Source organism: Bidens hawaiensis, unplaced genomic scaffold, assembly GCF_021521415.1.
Source record: "Bidens hawaiensis isolate Kalapana, Puna unplaced genomic scaffold, B.hawaiensis_p1.1 tig00014409_1, whole genome shotgun sequence".
Classification (NCBI taxonomy): domain Eukaryota; kingdom Viridiplantae; phylum Streptophyta; class Magnoliopsida; order Asterales; family Asteraceae; genus Bidens; species Bidens hawaiensis.
In genome coordinates this window covers 542,425-559,945 of record NW_027492250.1, presented here as the reverse complement: position 1 = coordinate 559,945, position 17,521 = coordinate 542,425, and positions in this window count along the sequence as shown.

Here is a 17,521-nt window from a genome sequence, read left to right as displayed (position 1 = left end):
TCACATGTTTTGCCGTAAGTTAAAAAATATAGAGTTTAAGGTCAACAATTGTAGATGAATTCCAACTTTATTTGCAATTTCACTAACCCGAGATGCACAATTGTAGAACCTCCGACCTGGATTTTTGGTGGTCCTTGATGTTATTAGAATGGCTTCTTGACCACAAAAACAATAAACCTGAGATCGATTGTTACGGTATGTTGTGGTCCGCGATGAGATTTCTTCCATGGTGAAAAAGAAGTTTTTATTGAAAACAAAACTAGATATATAAGTATATATATATAGGAGGGTTTAGAAAGGAGTTGTTGTACACAAGCATGTTACTAGTGTATTAGGATATTTATATGTGTCTTTATACATTAGCGTGTTGCAAGCGTAATAGACTCGTTTGAACAAATATATAACATATTTTAACCTAATCGATTACAAAGTGTTTTTTGTTTAATTTTTAGATTTAACAAAGTGTTGTTTACGATTTACTAAGCGTATCACAAGCATTTTTAACAAAGAAAGAGATAGCAATTAGATGATCCATAAAACATGTTAAGAAAGCATTTTAAGATAATCCATATTTACCATTCATCAAAAGATGCATCACGAAAAGTATCATTAATTACAATACATCACAAAAAAACCAAGACCAGCAAAAGCTAACATCACCATCACTCCGCCTTGTCCACAGTCTCCACCCCATCTCCTTAAAACTCATGCTGGTTGACACCGTAGTTATGGTGTCAACCAGAGTCCCACAAACTGAGTCGTAGAATTCAGACTGTTGTTTCTGATAATCAACAGCCATTGCCATAAACTTATTGTCTGCTTCAAACAACATGAGTTTACATGAGTCGAAGGTCTTTGATTTTTCAAATGCGAGTCTAGCCCTTGTTAGTGCACGGTTTTGGTGTCCGTAGCGATCAAATAATTTATAGGCGGTTTAATCTTTGTATTTAACGTATATTGTAAATAGCCTACAAATAGGGAGCTCATGCTCATAATTTATTAGAGAACTTGTACATAGTTTAAGTTATCCTCTCCATAACTTATTATTCTCTCTAATGTATTTACACTAAATTATCAATAAAGTATTATATTTAAAGTATCGATTTCGTGTTGATGTATCATATTAGCGGCTAGATCTTCGTCTCTATGATGTTCTCTCAATTGGTATCAGAGCAGGAGCTGCTCTCGATGCATCAATAAGGTAAATTTGAGTTTTCGTGTTTTTCGTGTTCTTTGGGTTTTGGTCAGATCTGGAGTAATTTAGTGTGTTATTGGTGGATTTGTTGGTGAATTCGTGTTTATTGATGGAAGAGGGAACTTCCTGTGTAATTTGGTGTTAAGTTATGGTGTATTGAGTGATTCATCATGGAAGAGTATGTTAACTTTTGAATCTGTTTATGATGATTTAGTGATTGTTAAGTTAATTGGATGATGGATTCGTGTTTAGAATTGAAATTCACATGCTCCTGTGAATTTTGGTGGTTAATTATGGTGAATTGAAGTTTTCACCATTGAAGAGCATGTTATGGTTTAAGTTATTTGGAGATGAATAAGTAATTGTTAAGGTAAATTGTTGTTGGATTCGGAATCGTGGTGAAAAACTGAGGGTTCGGTGTGATTTTCATGGTAATTTATGGTGTTTTGATGATTTCACCATGGATGAAGTTCAAAAATCCAGATTCCGGCCAGATCTAGTTTTTCCGGCGATGTAACAGTATCTTCCGGCTAGATGTTCAGATCTAACCACCTGATTCGTTAAGGAAGTTTAACGAATTAGGAGGCAATTCGTTATGAAATTCTTTAACGAATTTGAAGGCAATTCGTTAAGGTAATTATAACGAATTAAGTCAATTCGTTAAGTTAATTCGTTAAGGCATATTTAACGAATTAAGAGTTAATTCGTTAAGGTAAACATAACGAATTAAGGTAATTCGTGAAGATGATTCGTTAAGTTAAATGTAACGAATTAAGGAGATTCGTTAAGTTAATTCGTTAAGTTAAAGATAACGTATTAAGTTAATTATTCAAGGTGATTCGTTAAGGTATTGGAAACGAATTAAGGTGATTCGTTAACTGTTATAAAGAAGTGAAATATTAACGAATGGGAGGCCATTCGTGTAACTGTTATAACGAATTGGATTTGGTAATTTATAACGAATTGGGTTGATTCGTTAAATGAATAACGAATGAGTGACTGGTTGACGAATGGTGATTAAGTTAACGAATGGAGATGACGAACTAAGTTAACGAATGAAGTGTATATTTGTAACGAATTACAGAGGCAATTCGTTAAAAAAAAGAGTAAAATGGCGAGAAATTTTTTCCAGAATACTCCTCGTAAGTAAGATTTCATTTTTGAAAATTTTGGCGTTAATATTTATTTTTCGAAAATTTTGATGAATTTTTGGCGGGAAAATCAGAAAAATTTTCTTAATCGAAATTTTTCTAGGATGTTCCTAATGTATTGGAGACTCTTCTTGCAAATTTTGGTAATATATTTTCTGGCTGACTGTTTATGCGTTTCGACTGGCCGAGGGAGAGATTTTGTGTAATTTAAGGAGGAGTGTGTTAGTTTGAGATAAAACTTTCATTTGAGATTATTTGGCTTGTATCTTCCTACATTTGCAAGGTTTCTTGAAAAATTACTGCAATTCGGGTGGTAATTCGTGTTTGAAAAGCTGCGTTTAACTGAGTTCAAGACTGCAGTTGTTCTTTGATTGGTGATTGATTTGTTAAAAGATTGAAACCTGACTATGTGGGATACGAGTGTCTGTTCGTTTACTTCTTTATGAGGGACTTGATCCTGACTATGTTGGCTACGAGAAAATGGCGGATTACTTCTGTTGAGGGGGACGATTCTCGAACGAGTTGATCTTATTGAAGAATATACGAGTCTTTTCATTGGAGTGAAGAATTTGATCATTTGGGGTTTATTAATGAAGGTTGGAACTCTGAATCTTATGCCTAAACATTAGTGCATTTTTGCGAACAAGATGTGGAAGAGCTTCAAAGAGTAATTTGGACACACGTTATCAAGAGAGGGAAAACCGAAGTGAAAGATGTTGAATGATCGAGTTGTTCATGAAGATGTGTGACGAGGTTAAACGTAAAGATATGTTTTCTTTTACCGGTGTTGACGGATAGCTGATGACTTGCTGCTGATTGTTGAAAGATTTAACCATATCAGACGCCAGTGGATGATCGGAATGATCTCCAATAGTTGCTCACTTTGAGGGGGAGATCTGATATGAGAAGCTACATGTTATTAGTTCGATGAAAAAGATTTAAAGATTGTTTGTCTGCACAAGCCCGAAAATCATCAGTCAAGGGGGAGTCTGTTAGTGCACGGTTTGTGACTGGTGATTTGCAGTTAAAGTATTCAAGGATAAAGTATTCGATAGCTACGGAAAAGGGGGAGTCTGTTAGTGCACGGTTTTGGTGTCCGTAGCGATCGAATAAGTTATAGGCGGTTTAGTCTTTGTATTTAACGTATATTGTAAATAGCCTACAAATAGGGAGCTCATGCTCATAATTTATTAGAGAACTTGTACATAGTTTAAGTTATCCTCTCCATAACTTATTATTCTCTCTAATGTATTTACACTATATTATCAATAAAGTATTATATTTAAAGTATCGATTTCGTGTTGATGTATCGTATTAGCGGCTAGATCTTGGTCTCTATGACGTTCTCTCAGCCCTAATCTCTTCGACTGTCTTCAACAAAGTGTCGTCTTTCTCTTTCTCAAGATTCATCCTTGCTTTCACTATGTTCTTCACGGTTTTGTCAGAAGAATTCATTTTTATTATCTTTTTGAAACTGTTAGTGTGATTGAGTAACCAGGAAGTTAGTAAGTTTGATTCGTAGTAAGATATAGTAAGATCTAGTAAGATATAGCTTAACTTTAATGTAGGCTATCATTACCATAATATTTTTCCCGGCATTTTTGCCAGGTGAGTATAATTGTGATCAATTAATTCTGACAGGTGATATAAATGCAAGTAATCTCTAGATTAAACAAAAACACAAGAGACAAGTTTGTGCATTTCCCAAGCGTGAGACACCCTTTTATTTTTTTATTACAGAGTTACTATTCGTCCGGTTGCTTTTCCCAAGCGTGGGACACCCTTTTGTTTTTTTATTACTGAGTTACTATTCATCTGGTTGCGTTTCCCAAGCGTGGGACACCCTTTTGTTTTGTCTGTGAGCCTTTTGGTTATATATACCTACACCACATTTGTGAAACTCATATACCTACATAACTTTAAATTATTTTTTTTAGTTAATAATGGATTGCTCGTCATCATCATCATCATCATCATCATCATCATCATCATCATTATCATCATCATCATCCAGATCCTACAAGGCTGCCCTCAGAAGGCATATTGAGGCTCAAATCGAGATAGATAAAGCTTGTCGGGAAAATCTTACTGAAGAATTTGTAAAGACTAGCAACAGCTTGGATGCTAGGGATGTCATTGCAAAAGTTCTTACTCGAATGCCCGCTAGTACTATCCGAGATCTTGCTGTTTTGTTTATGGTTGATGTAGGACAGAGAGAGCTTGACGACTTAAAACTTTTGGGCAAGACAATTCTTGAACTGAATTGCTCAATGGAATGGAAGTTGAAGTTTCTTATGTCACTCGGAGATTAGTATGTGATGGTGTTTCATGAGTGTTTATGATGTAGTGATGGTGTGTTTTTATGTGTGTCACCCAGAGATTAGTAGTAATAAAAATTGTATGTTTGTGATGGTGTGTTTTGGTAATAATAAAATTTTTACGTTTGTGTTAAAACATTGATTCAACATGTAACTATTATCTTAAAGTGCATTACAAACTGTTAACAGAAGACTAGAGATCTTCATAACAAGTATCTTAAAGTACATAGCAGTCAGTTTTGAAATCATTAAAATTTTTTGTTGCCTTTTCTTAAGTTCAGCATTCAACTCTTCTCCGGTTAAATGAGTGTCGTCATTTTCATGGAATAGCAGTGCTTTCCTGATAAGAGTATTTCTGTGTTGGTTTATATCCGAGAGGAGGATTTTGCACAAATACTTTGACCTCAACCATTTTAGCTGTCTTTGTTGTTTATGGCCTTCCTTTTTGAAATTACACCCCCATGGTCTCTTCCCATCATATTTCTCCATGTGTCTCATAGCAAAAATACCACAATCTATTCCATTATTTCTTGTTCTCCATGTCATCTTCAATCTATTGATTGTTGCTACTTGGATTTGCTGAGTAATGGGGTGTTTGATTGTTTTAAGATACATGCAAAAGACGTTTCTCTAAACAAAATAGAAAGCAATTTAAGTATTTTAAATTTAAGCAATTTAAGTATGTTTTTTTGGGTTAAAGGTATATATGTTTACCAGTATATCAGGAGTCTTTCCGTATCTTTCTTCCAAATTCTCTCTAATTGCTTTTGATTTGTCTTCCAAGATTTTAAACTTTGCATTAGCTGGTATTTCTTGATGTGCATTGTTGTCAAGTAATTCTATCACTCCTGTTTGAAGATTAAAGGTAACCACAAAGAATTGATCGTGTTGTAGAATTGGCACGAGCACTATAGCAACCTCCTTGAGTGATAGAATTCCACTCCTTACCATTTCTTTTTCGATGTTGTCTGAAAACACATCCAGTCTTTCTTTGTCTGTGTAACCCCTTGACTCAACATAATGGTCACTTGTTTGTATAATAACTAAAATGCAGATGATTAAAGCGTTTATTGTGCGTTTTCTAATAGTACAAATAAAATAGATTAATTTGTACCAGCACAGTGCTTGAAGCAAAGAATCTGAACAGTGATGCTGCAGATTTTTTCTTTTCTTCATAGTTCATTACTTCACTGAATGCATCCATTGCATTGGTGGCTATATAAATGCTAGGACAGAAGCTTTCAAAGACCACCTTGAATGAGTCTGTGTGAGTGGACTTGTAGACCTCCTCCCAAATGTCTCCAAGACAAAAAAATATATACTCTGAAATTATTTGTTCATCTTCTGTGACACTGGCGGATACGTCAACCTTTCTTAGAAGATATGGAGAGTTCAATGTAATGAGGCTATCACTTATTGACAATCCGTTGTCAATTGTTAAACATAAAAAAACTCACATTAAATTTGACTGAAAATAATTGTAACTATAATTAAATACCTTCAACCCCTTTGGTTTTTATTTATAATTAAATACCTTCTTTTGCCCACGCAACCACTATATTAACAACTTCATCAATATCTGCGCATGAGATATTGTTTTCTTGACCTGCATCATCTGCATCATTTTTTACGACAGCCAAAGATGTAATATGTTCAACTGTGATTATAATTAAGCTGGTACATATATGATATACCTTTTTGAGCAGCCACTGGACCACCAACACCAACATCTGAATCAACTGCATCACACAGATGTAATAAGTTTAAAATAACAGCATAAGTGTTTTAAAAGCGTTTTAATTATACTAATAATTAATTTAGCCCAAATACCTTTTAGAGCAGCCACTGGACCACCAACACCAACATCTGAATCTTTTGTTTTAGGGACCACATTATTAGTGAATCTGTTTTCCCAATTCACAACATCTAGCAAAGATATTCTCATTTGATGGATGTCTATCCTTTCCTTGACGGACCAACTCGTTGATCTCGGAGCAAATTTTATCAAATTTCTTCAACTTGTTATCCATTGCCTTATTTCAAGACTATAAAAGGAAAATATAGTTATTGTTAATTCAAAAACATTTTCAATTTATCCCAGCCAGTTGTAATGGAGTTAAATAATAGTAAACAAGTACGATAGGCATTTGCAAACTTAAAGGTGAATAATCGCTTACATAATCATCCAAATCATGTTCAGCTGTTTGATCGGCATTATCTGTTTCAGATGCACTTTGACCATCTATTTTTTAATTACATATAATATTGTATTACATAAAATGCATGTAGAGATAAGAGATATGAGAGTTTTTTAGGAGAAAATAACAAGTTTAATACCATGTTCTTGTTTCTCCTTAGTTGCAGTGTTTTCTTCAACTCCAGGCTTACCGGCAGCACTAACCGTCACAGCAGCAGCAGCCGCAGCAGCAGTCTCATCAAGTCTCTTCCCGGCAGCACTAACTGTCACAACGGTAGTATCAGCAATAGCAGCATCAGCAGTCTCATCAATTCCCTTCCCGGCGGCCCTAACGGTCACAACAGCAGCAACAACAGCCGCATCAATCCCTTTCCCATCAACACTAAACGTCACAGCAGCAACCTCAGTAGCATCTTCTTCTTAGGGAGGACCATTATTCTCCAAGTATTTTTCCATCATATTAAGAGTAGTTGTTGTTATGTAGTTGACTGCAGGCGTTGTGACGGGAGTCCCAAATGGACTATATTTTTTCTGGTATTCATGCGTGTAAAGCATCACAAGGAAGGTGATCACACCGTTGTATTAAACGTTGATACCTCTCCATTCTTCCTTTGTCATTTCCAAGTTTTCAATAACATAGCTGCACCAGTCCATATTTGGAATATCCGAGGTTTTATCAATTGCAGAGATGAATCGTTGGTTGACTATTGTTGATCTTGTCACAAATCCTATACAGGTGTTGAACAACACAAGGAAATTAATCTTAAACAGTTCACCAACTCCTTGATCCGTTGCCAGTTTGTCTTTCACATGCTTTATACTTATTCTTGAGTTTGTTGGGAATTGATTTTTGAACAAATCTGTAGTAACATCTTCCCCCAATCTTGGTCTACTCTTGTCTAAAACATGAATCTTACCCATTGGTATCCCCAACACTTCATGTACTTTTTGTGGTGTTATCTTAATAACACCGCTCCCAATGTTCAATTCATTCAAACGGTTATTACAGTTCATGAGCAACCAATATCCCAAAGTTGTTGGAGTTTGGGCTACTTGAAGTCTTAACATTGACCCGAAACCCATTTCTTCTACACAAGTTTTTTGGGCAGTGGTCATTGCCTTCACTGCATCAACAATATTACAAGGTGCACACCTATTATTCAATTTTTTGTCTACAAATTCAACAAAAGGTTTTCCCCTCTCGGCTGGATTTTTTCTTTAATGGCTCTCTTTTTCGGACGCTGAAAGTCCGGGCCAAAGGTGCTGTGTTCCACCTGTTCCCGCTTTGACAACAACCTGTCGATTTTTGTGTCAAGGTCTGAATCAGAGTCTGCTTTCACAACATGTTTTGTTTTCCCCACCGAAGCAAATTTTTTTAGTCTTCCTTTTATCAGTCTTTTTTTTTACGACAACTGAATGACATACATACAATAAAACACGGGGGTAGGGGATAACAACCCGAATCAAAAGGAAACAGAAAACTCTTATCAAACATCACAATGATAAATTCTCATACCAAAGCCATAACACGCTAATCATACACTTATAACTTGCTTTAATATTATACATAGATTCAAAAAAAAACAAAGATATGTATTACAACAACAACACGCTTATCAAACGCTTTAATACATACGAAGATTCAAACAAATGCTTACATTTTAAGATTAAGTAAACCTAAAACGCTAAAAAAATCATAAATTAACACATGTTCCATCTTTATTCTGAGACCTATCGTGCTTTTGCTTCGTCCTTGGTTCCGTTCCAGAAGTAGATGAGTTAGGGTTCTTCATTTTGGTTCCGTTCCAGAATAATTAAACCACTCGGGCTTGTGCTTGTGCTTGTGCTTCACAGTAGAAATGAATCGTCGACGTTTTTTAGGAATATTGACTTACGATGTTGAATTTAGGGAATAATTATCGTCGTTCCAGAATAGATGAGTTAATCATACGATTGTATAGTAGCAAAAAGGCGCGTGCTTTTAAATTTTAATCGTACGGTTTGTATTGTATATTAGAATATATATATATATATATATATATATATATATATATAATATTAGATGGTGGTGGACGGTGGTGGAGGTATGTTGGTTCGTGCTGGTGGATGTGTGGTGGTGGGTAGTGGTGGTGGGCAGTGGGTGTTGGTGGCGGAGGTCGGTGGTGGTGGTGGGTGGGTGGTGGTGGTGGATGGGTATAAATAAATACATATATATTTTTATATAATATTAGTGGGTGGTGTGGTGGGTGGTTGTGGTTGTGGTGGGTGGTGGTGGAGTGTGGTTAATGGTTGGTGCTGGAGGTTGTTGTGGCGAATGTGGGCGGTGGATGGTGGTAGTAGGTGGTGTGTAATATGATTGCGGATATGTAATACATGAGACGATGACGGTGCTATCCCGTATGATGACCATGATGATTGGCCCAATTATGACGAGACAATGCTAATATAACAACCTGGGTTGGTGGTGGTTATCATATTGATGTTGCTAACCTATATGGTACGATTTGCTTACGCCAACCCATACGATGGCGACTGTAGCTCGTACGACGAGCATGACGTCTATGATGATGATCACAAATATAAATGATGATGACCAATTATATGTACCTATATGACAATACGTCACACAGGCGCACACACACACTCATATATATATATATATATATGTTGATGATGGTGACACCGATGTTTAATGACATGTAACCCGTATGATCGACGATGACCATGATAATGTATACGATGGTCATACTTATGGTAGCATGTACGACTGATGATGTCGTTTGATGACGGAAACAATTCATAAGATGGTGCCAAAAATGATCGCTAATATTGGGCGTTTTGTTTACGATAACTCATACGATGATGACTACGTCTCGTACATGGCAATCGGATGATGATGATGTTTGACGATGATGACGACATTGATAGCGAGATATATGTTACCAGTATGATCAACGCCGACTACCATAGCCTATACAATGACCACGTTGATTACCCGCACGTCTGATGATGATGCCGTTTCATGGTGATGGGGATCAATGATTATGATGATGATAACCACTATAATACATGATAACCATGATAACTTTATGATGTTGATCATCATCATAACACATATGGTGATGATGATAACCATATGATAATGATAACACTAGAATGTTATGAGCTTCTCTATTACGAAGTTGTAAATCTTATCCATAAAATCTTACTAATGGTTAAGATAATACTTCACTAATGGAAAAAAAATTAATTTTATTTAAAAAATACGATTTATTAAAAGAACTCAACTTTTAACGAAATTTAATACCGGAATGTTAGTAAAAAAACTAAAAGTAAATGTTTTTATACTATTTTTAAAAATTTATAAAACAAAAACCAATATATATATATATATATAATTAAATGTGTAGAAATAAATAAAACCAAAAGTCAAACCCCTTTTAACTTCAAAACCCTAAATCGACTTCTACTTCGCTCTACTGTAATTCGTATTTACTGTAATTCGTAGACATCGAGTTAAGTTCTAAGAACATAAAAATGCCACGTCTCAATAATGGAGTTAAGTTTCTGGTAGATATAGACAGCGATTCCATGAGTAGGATGGTATGTTAATGTTATCTGGTTAATTTTTTTTTATGAAACGTTTTACAATTTTGCAACATATACATTCTAAGAACATTTTTTGTGTTACTTATAGCTCATTCCTAAAGCTGTTCAACCAATGTTTGCTGACATGAAATCGAATACCGGCTGTTGTTTGATTTATGATCAAAGTGGTAGAACGTTTTCTGTTGTTATAATCAAAGTACTTGATGACTTTTATTTTGGAACCGGTTGGACTGAATTAATCAGAGAATGTTGTATAGAACCTGGAACATATGTTATTTTTGAGGTTAAGTCAACATTTATGTTGAACATGTTTACTTTCAAAAGAAACGTAAATGATCAATTTGGTACTATGATATGTATTCCAGTCAGAAACCGACACGTCCATTACTTAGTAAGTTTTAATTTCTGTTTTAATTGATTGTTTCCAAATTCAAATGTCTTTTAATTAACATGTTTAGCAGGATTTCCCTGAGTGGTACGTGATTCAAGAATTTGTAGAAAATTGGATGAATTTGCTTTTCGAGCTTATTGCTCCAGATAGAGTGTTGTTTAACGTTTCATGTCATTGGAATGGAATGGGTTATAGGCTAGAGGATGGATGGATTGAGGTTTTTAAACAAATCAACTTGAAAGGTGGTTCGTTTGTTGTGTTTGAAATCATATCAGATAACACATTTCATATTAATGTCTTTCATGAAGATAGCATAGAATTTATCCTTCCTGGTCCAAATCAGCTGTTTCTCAACTACCAATTAAGCAATCAAGGTAGTTCCTCCCAAAACCCAATTCATCTTGATGAGCAAAATGATGACTCTAAAATCGTCTTCCACATGAACGTCACCAAGAAATGGGTAAATTGAATTTTTAAATTTCTTTTTTTTTTACAAGTATATTTGAAATTTGCTTTTCACAGCGTCTTCCGGGTCACATTGCTACCAAGATTGATGCCTATGATGTAATGCTAATCACTTTGATCAATCCCGAAGGTCGTAAAAAAAATGAAACTCCATGGTGAACTGTCGAAGCTGAAATTCAGATATTCTTTACAAAAATGGAAAATTTTCAAGGAGGAAAATGATTTACAGACTGGTGATAAGTGCGGATTTGAATATGACTTCAATGAAGGTAGTTTGTTAGTTTCAAAAGTTGATTAGTGATTTGGTGATGTTTGGAACATTTGGGAAATATTTGGTGATGTGTTTGGTGAATTTTGGAACATTTGTGATTTGGTAATATTTGTATGGTTGTATTTATACACTTTTTAGTTTATTGTGTTGAATGTTGGTTGGTTAGCTTTTAAATGCTTTACTTTTATAATTTCTTGTATCATCTATTTTGTTATTCACTCTTATTTTGTTTCATGAAATGTATTGTAATGGTGCCTTTTGTATGAAAACTTAAAACAAATCAAGAAAACTAAAAAGACTTGGTTAAATATAAAAATAAAACAAAAAACACTTTGTTAAAAAACACTATTACGCTTGTAACACGCTAATGTACAAAAAATATATAAATATCCTAATACGCAAGTAACACGCTTATCCAACCATCTTCTGTCAAAATGTCTATTTTCAGCCACAGGTTCTCTGCCGTAAAAACTATGCCAATAATCTATTGGTTCTTAATTAAAAGGGAGGCAAAACTCAAAGAGGTCCAAAATATTGGCTCCAAATATTCAAAAACTCCAAATTACATTTAACACTCGAAAAATCAAATTACACTCCAAATTATTAAAAATTTTCCACTCCACAAATCAGCACGATGATGAAGCTTTTAGATGAAACAATCGAACAAGAACATGTTTTATACTCCGATGAGGAAGCCAACGATGTCGACGACGCTCAATCAGACGACACTGAAGGCTACTCCAGCGAGGAAGCCAACGACGACGACGGTGAGACTGGCAGGGACGATGATATAGGGACGTTGGCTATCCAACCCATCAACAGTTTTGCTACTACGAAAAAACCTAAAAGGAGGTTGACGAGGTTACCTAAGCTACGTACCGAATATGCAAACTCTGGTGGTGTCAGACTGGTAGTGGAGTTTGATAATCTAGGTAGGTTCACTGGCCAAAACAGATCAAAGTTTGCAAGTTTTTTAGGGGAGTTTGTAAGGGAAATAGTTGGCTTGAGACATTTAAGTTGGAGGGAGGTCACAAAAGAGCTTAGAGATAAACTGTGGGAACAAATAACGGTTATTCTTAATTTTTATTTGTGCATATTATATTTTGAGAAGTAATTTACCTTTATTGTTTTATATTATGCAAAAATATTTTGAGATTGAGGCGTCTCACAGGCCTTCTGTGATGAATCGGCTCGGACACCTTCTTCGGGATTTCAGAATAAAAATGAATGACAAATACATTATGCCGAACATCGGTAAACCTCTGAAGCTGAAGGCGATACCCAAGGGACACAGGATGATGATCAGGCAAGAAGACTGGGATCGCTTCGTTGAGTACACACAATCAGGGCAGTTTCTGGTATAAATCCTCTACTCTGCAAACGTAGATTGATCGACTATATATGGTTTATGTTTTTTGTTTAAATATAAATAAATTATTATAATGTGTGGTTGAAAAAAAATCGGCTTCATCAAAGGGAGCTCGAGCAAAGAATGTTTTTGATCATCACATGGGACGAGGGGGTTATACCTACCTCGAGAGAAACTGGTAATCACCGTCAGCTGCTTTCTCTCTAGTTCAATGATTTGTCTAACGCATGACCGTCAGCTGCTTTCTCTTGAATATTTTACAAGGTCAAAAGAAGGAAATTGAAACGGATGAGATCCACGGCCTTGCATTAATGTGGATGAAAGGAAGGGAGGACAAAGATGGTGCTTACAAGAATGCTGTTGTCGAAGGCGTGGCAACCAAATTAGTATGTTTTAGTATTAAACTTTTTAAATCATGTTAAAGTCAATTCATTGCCTTATATTGGTGTCAAAAAAATTTGAGTTTGTAGAACTTGTCTCAACACTTGATGTGGATACATAAGTGTGTTACAAGTGTATTAGAATATTTGTTTTCTTGCAGGTTCAGCATGAGGAGCAGATCGCCTCCGGAGCCCTGGCACTTGAACCGTGCACAGATGCCATCACCTTAGTGCATGGCAAAGAGAAAGGTGGGTTTTTAAAAGGGATTGGGTACGGATTGACAACAGGTAAATATTGGGGTGTGAGTTGGGTAAAAGGCTCGTTTAAGCAATTGATTTGCCAACTTGAGTATGAGGCAGTGCAGAGAGATGTAGTGGTGAACAGGTTGACGTCTCTACTTGAATCCACGAATGCTATGCTAGCAAGCCGTGAGAAGGAACGGTTAGCATTTGAGGCCAAGTTCAGACATATCGAAGGATTGTTGCTGGAAATGTCGGCAAGTAAATTAAGTGACGTATGCTACATATTAATTAATGCATTCGACATACATAATTGGCAGTGTTTTTGTCACAATTCGTAGGTAAATCCTGTTTCCAACCAGGTTGGTTATAACCAAAGTACTAGTGCTGTGGCGCAAAATAAAATGCCAGCACCAGTAAGTATCTGACAGTTTCTTTGTTTATTACAACTTTCTATGTGATTTTTCATTTTCCATAACCTAATAAATTGATTTGTAGGCCAGTTCTGTGGGAAACATCCTAACCTCAGGTGAGGCTGTGCAACAAGAATCCGCTTCTCATGTAAGCATTTGACAGTTTGACTGATTTGTTTTAATAATTAACTTTCCATGTGAGTGTGCTGATTTTGCATAAGTTAATTGTAGGCCAAGTCTGAGGATAAAATAGTTGTCGAAACGGTACCCACTCCCCATATCGCGACATCAGTAAGTATTTGACAATTTCAGTACTTTTTATAATTCGTTTCCAATGTGAGTGTGCTCATTTTCTATTACCGAATTGCAGGCCAAGACTGTGGAAAAAAGTGTTGACCAAACAGTAGTCGATCCCCATAGTCCGACATCAGTAAGTATTTGGCAATTTCAGTTTTTATATTTTATAACCTAATAAGTCTAACAATTCCAATTTCTTTTATATTACCAATGAAGCCTGTAGAGAACAATGTTGACCAAGCATCAACACACCTACACCACACTCCGGATAGTAACGGCTCGAAAAAACCATCAGTAAGTATTTGGCAATTTCAGTTTTTCCTTTAATTGTTGATTGATTCATTGAATGGTTTTTAAGTAAAACGGAGAAGCCGCAAAAGAAAAGTTGATGTATCTACGGATGAAGCTTCCCACCTGCTGTCATAAAGGTATAACTGCAAGAAACATTGTTAATTTCCCACCAACATAGGTATGTACTTATATATTGACTTCAACTAAGCCATCTTAATTTCACATGCTTGATTATAGGTGTATGAGTGTCGTTTGTGTGTGCATGACAAGCGTAACAAGGTGGCAAATGGTAAAGTTCATTGGTCACCGGTTCCACAACAGTTGCATGGAAAAGGAATCCCGGAGGGTTGCTATAAAGCTAGTATTGATGAATTCATAAAGGAACAAGCAATTATTCCTTATGGGCAGGTGAAATTGTGACTGTTGGCAACGCACGTGGTACTTTTGTTGCTTGGCCAGAACACCTAATCTTATGTGACCATGAGGTTTGTTCCCTTTTAACTTAACCGAACAAATATCTATGTTCATTTTCATTTAGTTTAAAAAATGAACACTTGTGTTCGTTTATGTTTGTTTGTTTATAATCTAAACTAACGTAATTGAACATAGATAAACGAACATAAATGAACTTCCAGCCGAAAGGTTCACGAACAGTTAAACGAACGTTCGGTTCGTCTGCAGGCCTACTATTTTGTTCTATTCAATTACAAAATACGACATTAATTATACATATTTGTTGTTCATATTCTGTTGTTCCAGCTACCACCACTCCCATCCTCAAAAGAACCAGACAGAGCTGGAAGGAAGGCAACGGCAAAGTACAGAACGATAGACCGGGTGACCAAACAGAAGACAAGGAGCAGTCCAAGAAAACCGACGCCTTAGCTAGTATATAGGTAGTCGTTATTTTTGTATTTTGTAAGATATTTTGCATATACATTTGCTTAAGTGAATATTATTGTTATTATAATTTGTTTCTAATTTTCTTTTGTCATGCTTGCTTATAGCTCTTTTATATTACTGCATAAAAATAAAAATAATTATATATTGCCTAATTACACACAATTTGGCCACATAGAACTCATTAAATAGGTGTGGCCAAAAGTAAGACAATAGCCACACCTTAAATTACAAAAAATAGAGTCTATAAATGACCATTAGCCACAACATAAACATTTTTGTGTGACGAAAATTTTGACAATAGCCACACTTTAAATTAGGAAAAGCATTATGTGTGACAAACGGTAAGACAATGGCCACACCAAAAACTACAAAAGAGTTTTTGAGTGGCAACTTCACATTTTTAGCCACATTCACAATAACCTCCAGTGTCTATAAGATATGATTAGCCACACAGTACCTCACTATGTGTTTGAAAAATGTTAGACAATAGCCACACTTTAACTTACGAAAAGCATTATGTGTGACAAACAGTAAGACAATGGCCACACCACAAACTACAAAAGAGTTTTTGACTAGCAAGTTCACATTTTTAGCCACATTCACAATAACCTCCAGTGTCTATAAGATATGATTAACCACACAGTACCTCACTATGTGTGACAAAAAGTTTGACAATAGCCACACTTTAAATTACGAAAAGCATTATGTGTGACAAACGGTAAGACAATGGCCACACCACAAACTACAAAAGAGTTTATGACTAGCAAGTTCACATTTTTAGCCACATTCACAATAACCTCCAGTGTCTATAAGATATGATTAGCCACACAGTACCTCACTATGTGTGACGAAAAGTCTTACAATAGCCACACTTAAAATTACGAAAAGCATTATGTGTGACAAACGGTATGACAATGGCCACACTATAATCTACAAAGGAGTGTTTGAGTGGCACGTTAATATTTTTATCCACATTCACAATAACCTCCAGTGTCTATAAGATATGATTAGCCACACAGTACCTCACTATGTGTGACGAAAAGTTTTACAATAGCCACACTTTAAATTACGAAAAGCATTATGTGTGAGAAACAGTAAGACAATGGCCACACTATAATCTACAAAGGAGTGTTTGAGTGGCAAGTAAACATATTTAGCCACATTCACAATAACCTCCAGTGTCTATAAGATATGATTAGCCACACAATACCTCACTATGTGTGACGAAAAGTTTGACATTAGCCACACTTTAAATTACGAAAAGCATTATGTGTGACAAACGGTAAGACAATTGCCACACTATAATCTACAAAGGAGTGTTTGAGTGGCAAGTAAACATATTTAGCCACTTTTAATGTAACATCCAGTGTCTATATCATATAATTAGCCACTCTATTATTAAATTTAAGTGGTCATTTCTTTGCTATATCCACACGGTATAGGTCACAACGCAAGCTTAACAAAACCCTATTGGCCACAATAATATAAAATTCATGTGGCTGAAACATGAATTCATGTGGCTATATACTTGCAATGGTCACTCATAGCAAATTGTCATATGGCCATTTTCTACCGTTTAGCCACACTTATTGGAGAGGCTTCTTGATGGCCAGCAACTAATTCCTGTACCCTTTAGCCACACTTATTACCACATAAGGCCACTAAAAACTGTGTGTGGCCATATCATACCCACGGTGTCGCGACCTTTGGCCACATATGACCTGAACCAAATGTGTGTGGCTAAAGGCCTACGGCCACACTTTTTTCGTGTGGCCAAAGGTCAATTTTCACGTAGTGTAAATAAAAATAACCACAAAACACCATTACAACACACGCAAGTAACCGAACTAAAATAGTTATTGATAAAAGTTTGATTATATTTATTCAAATACACAAGCTACAAATTCATCCAAAAATTACATATGAACCCTAGCTCCTAATCCATAGATATCAACAATCAAGCACCTCCGTAAATCGGAATTGTCAGAGGGATATTTTTTTGTTGGGTGAAAACGATACAAAAGAATATAA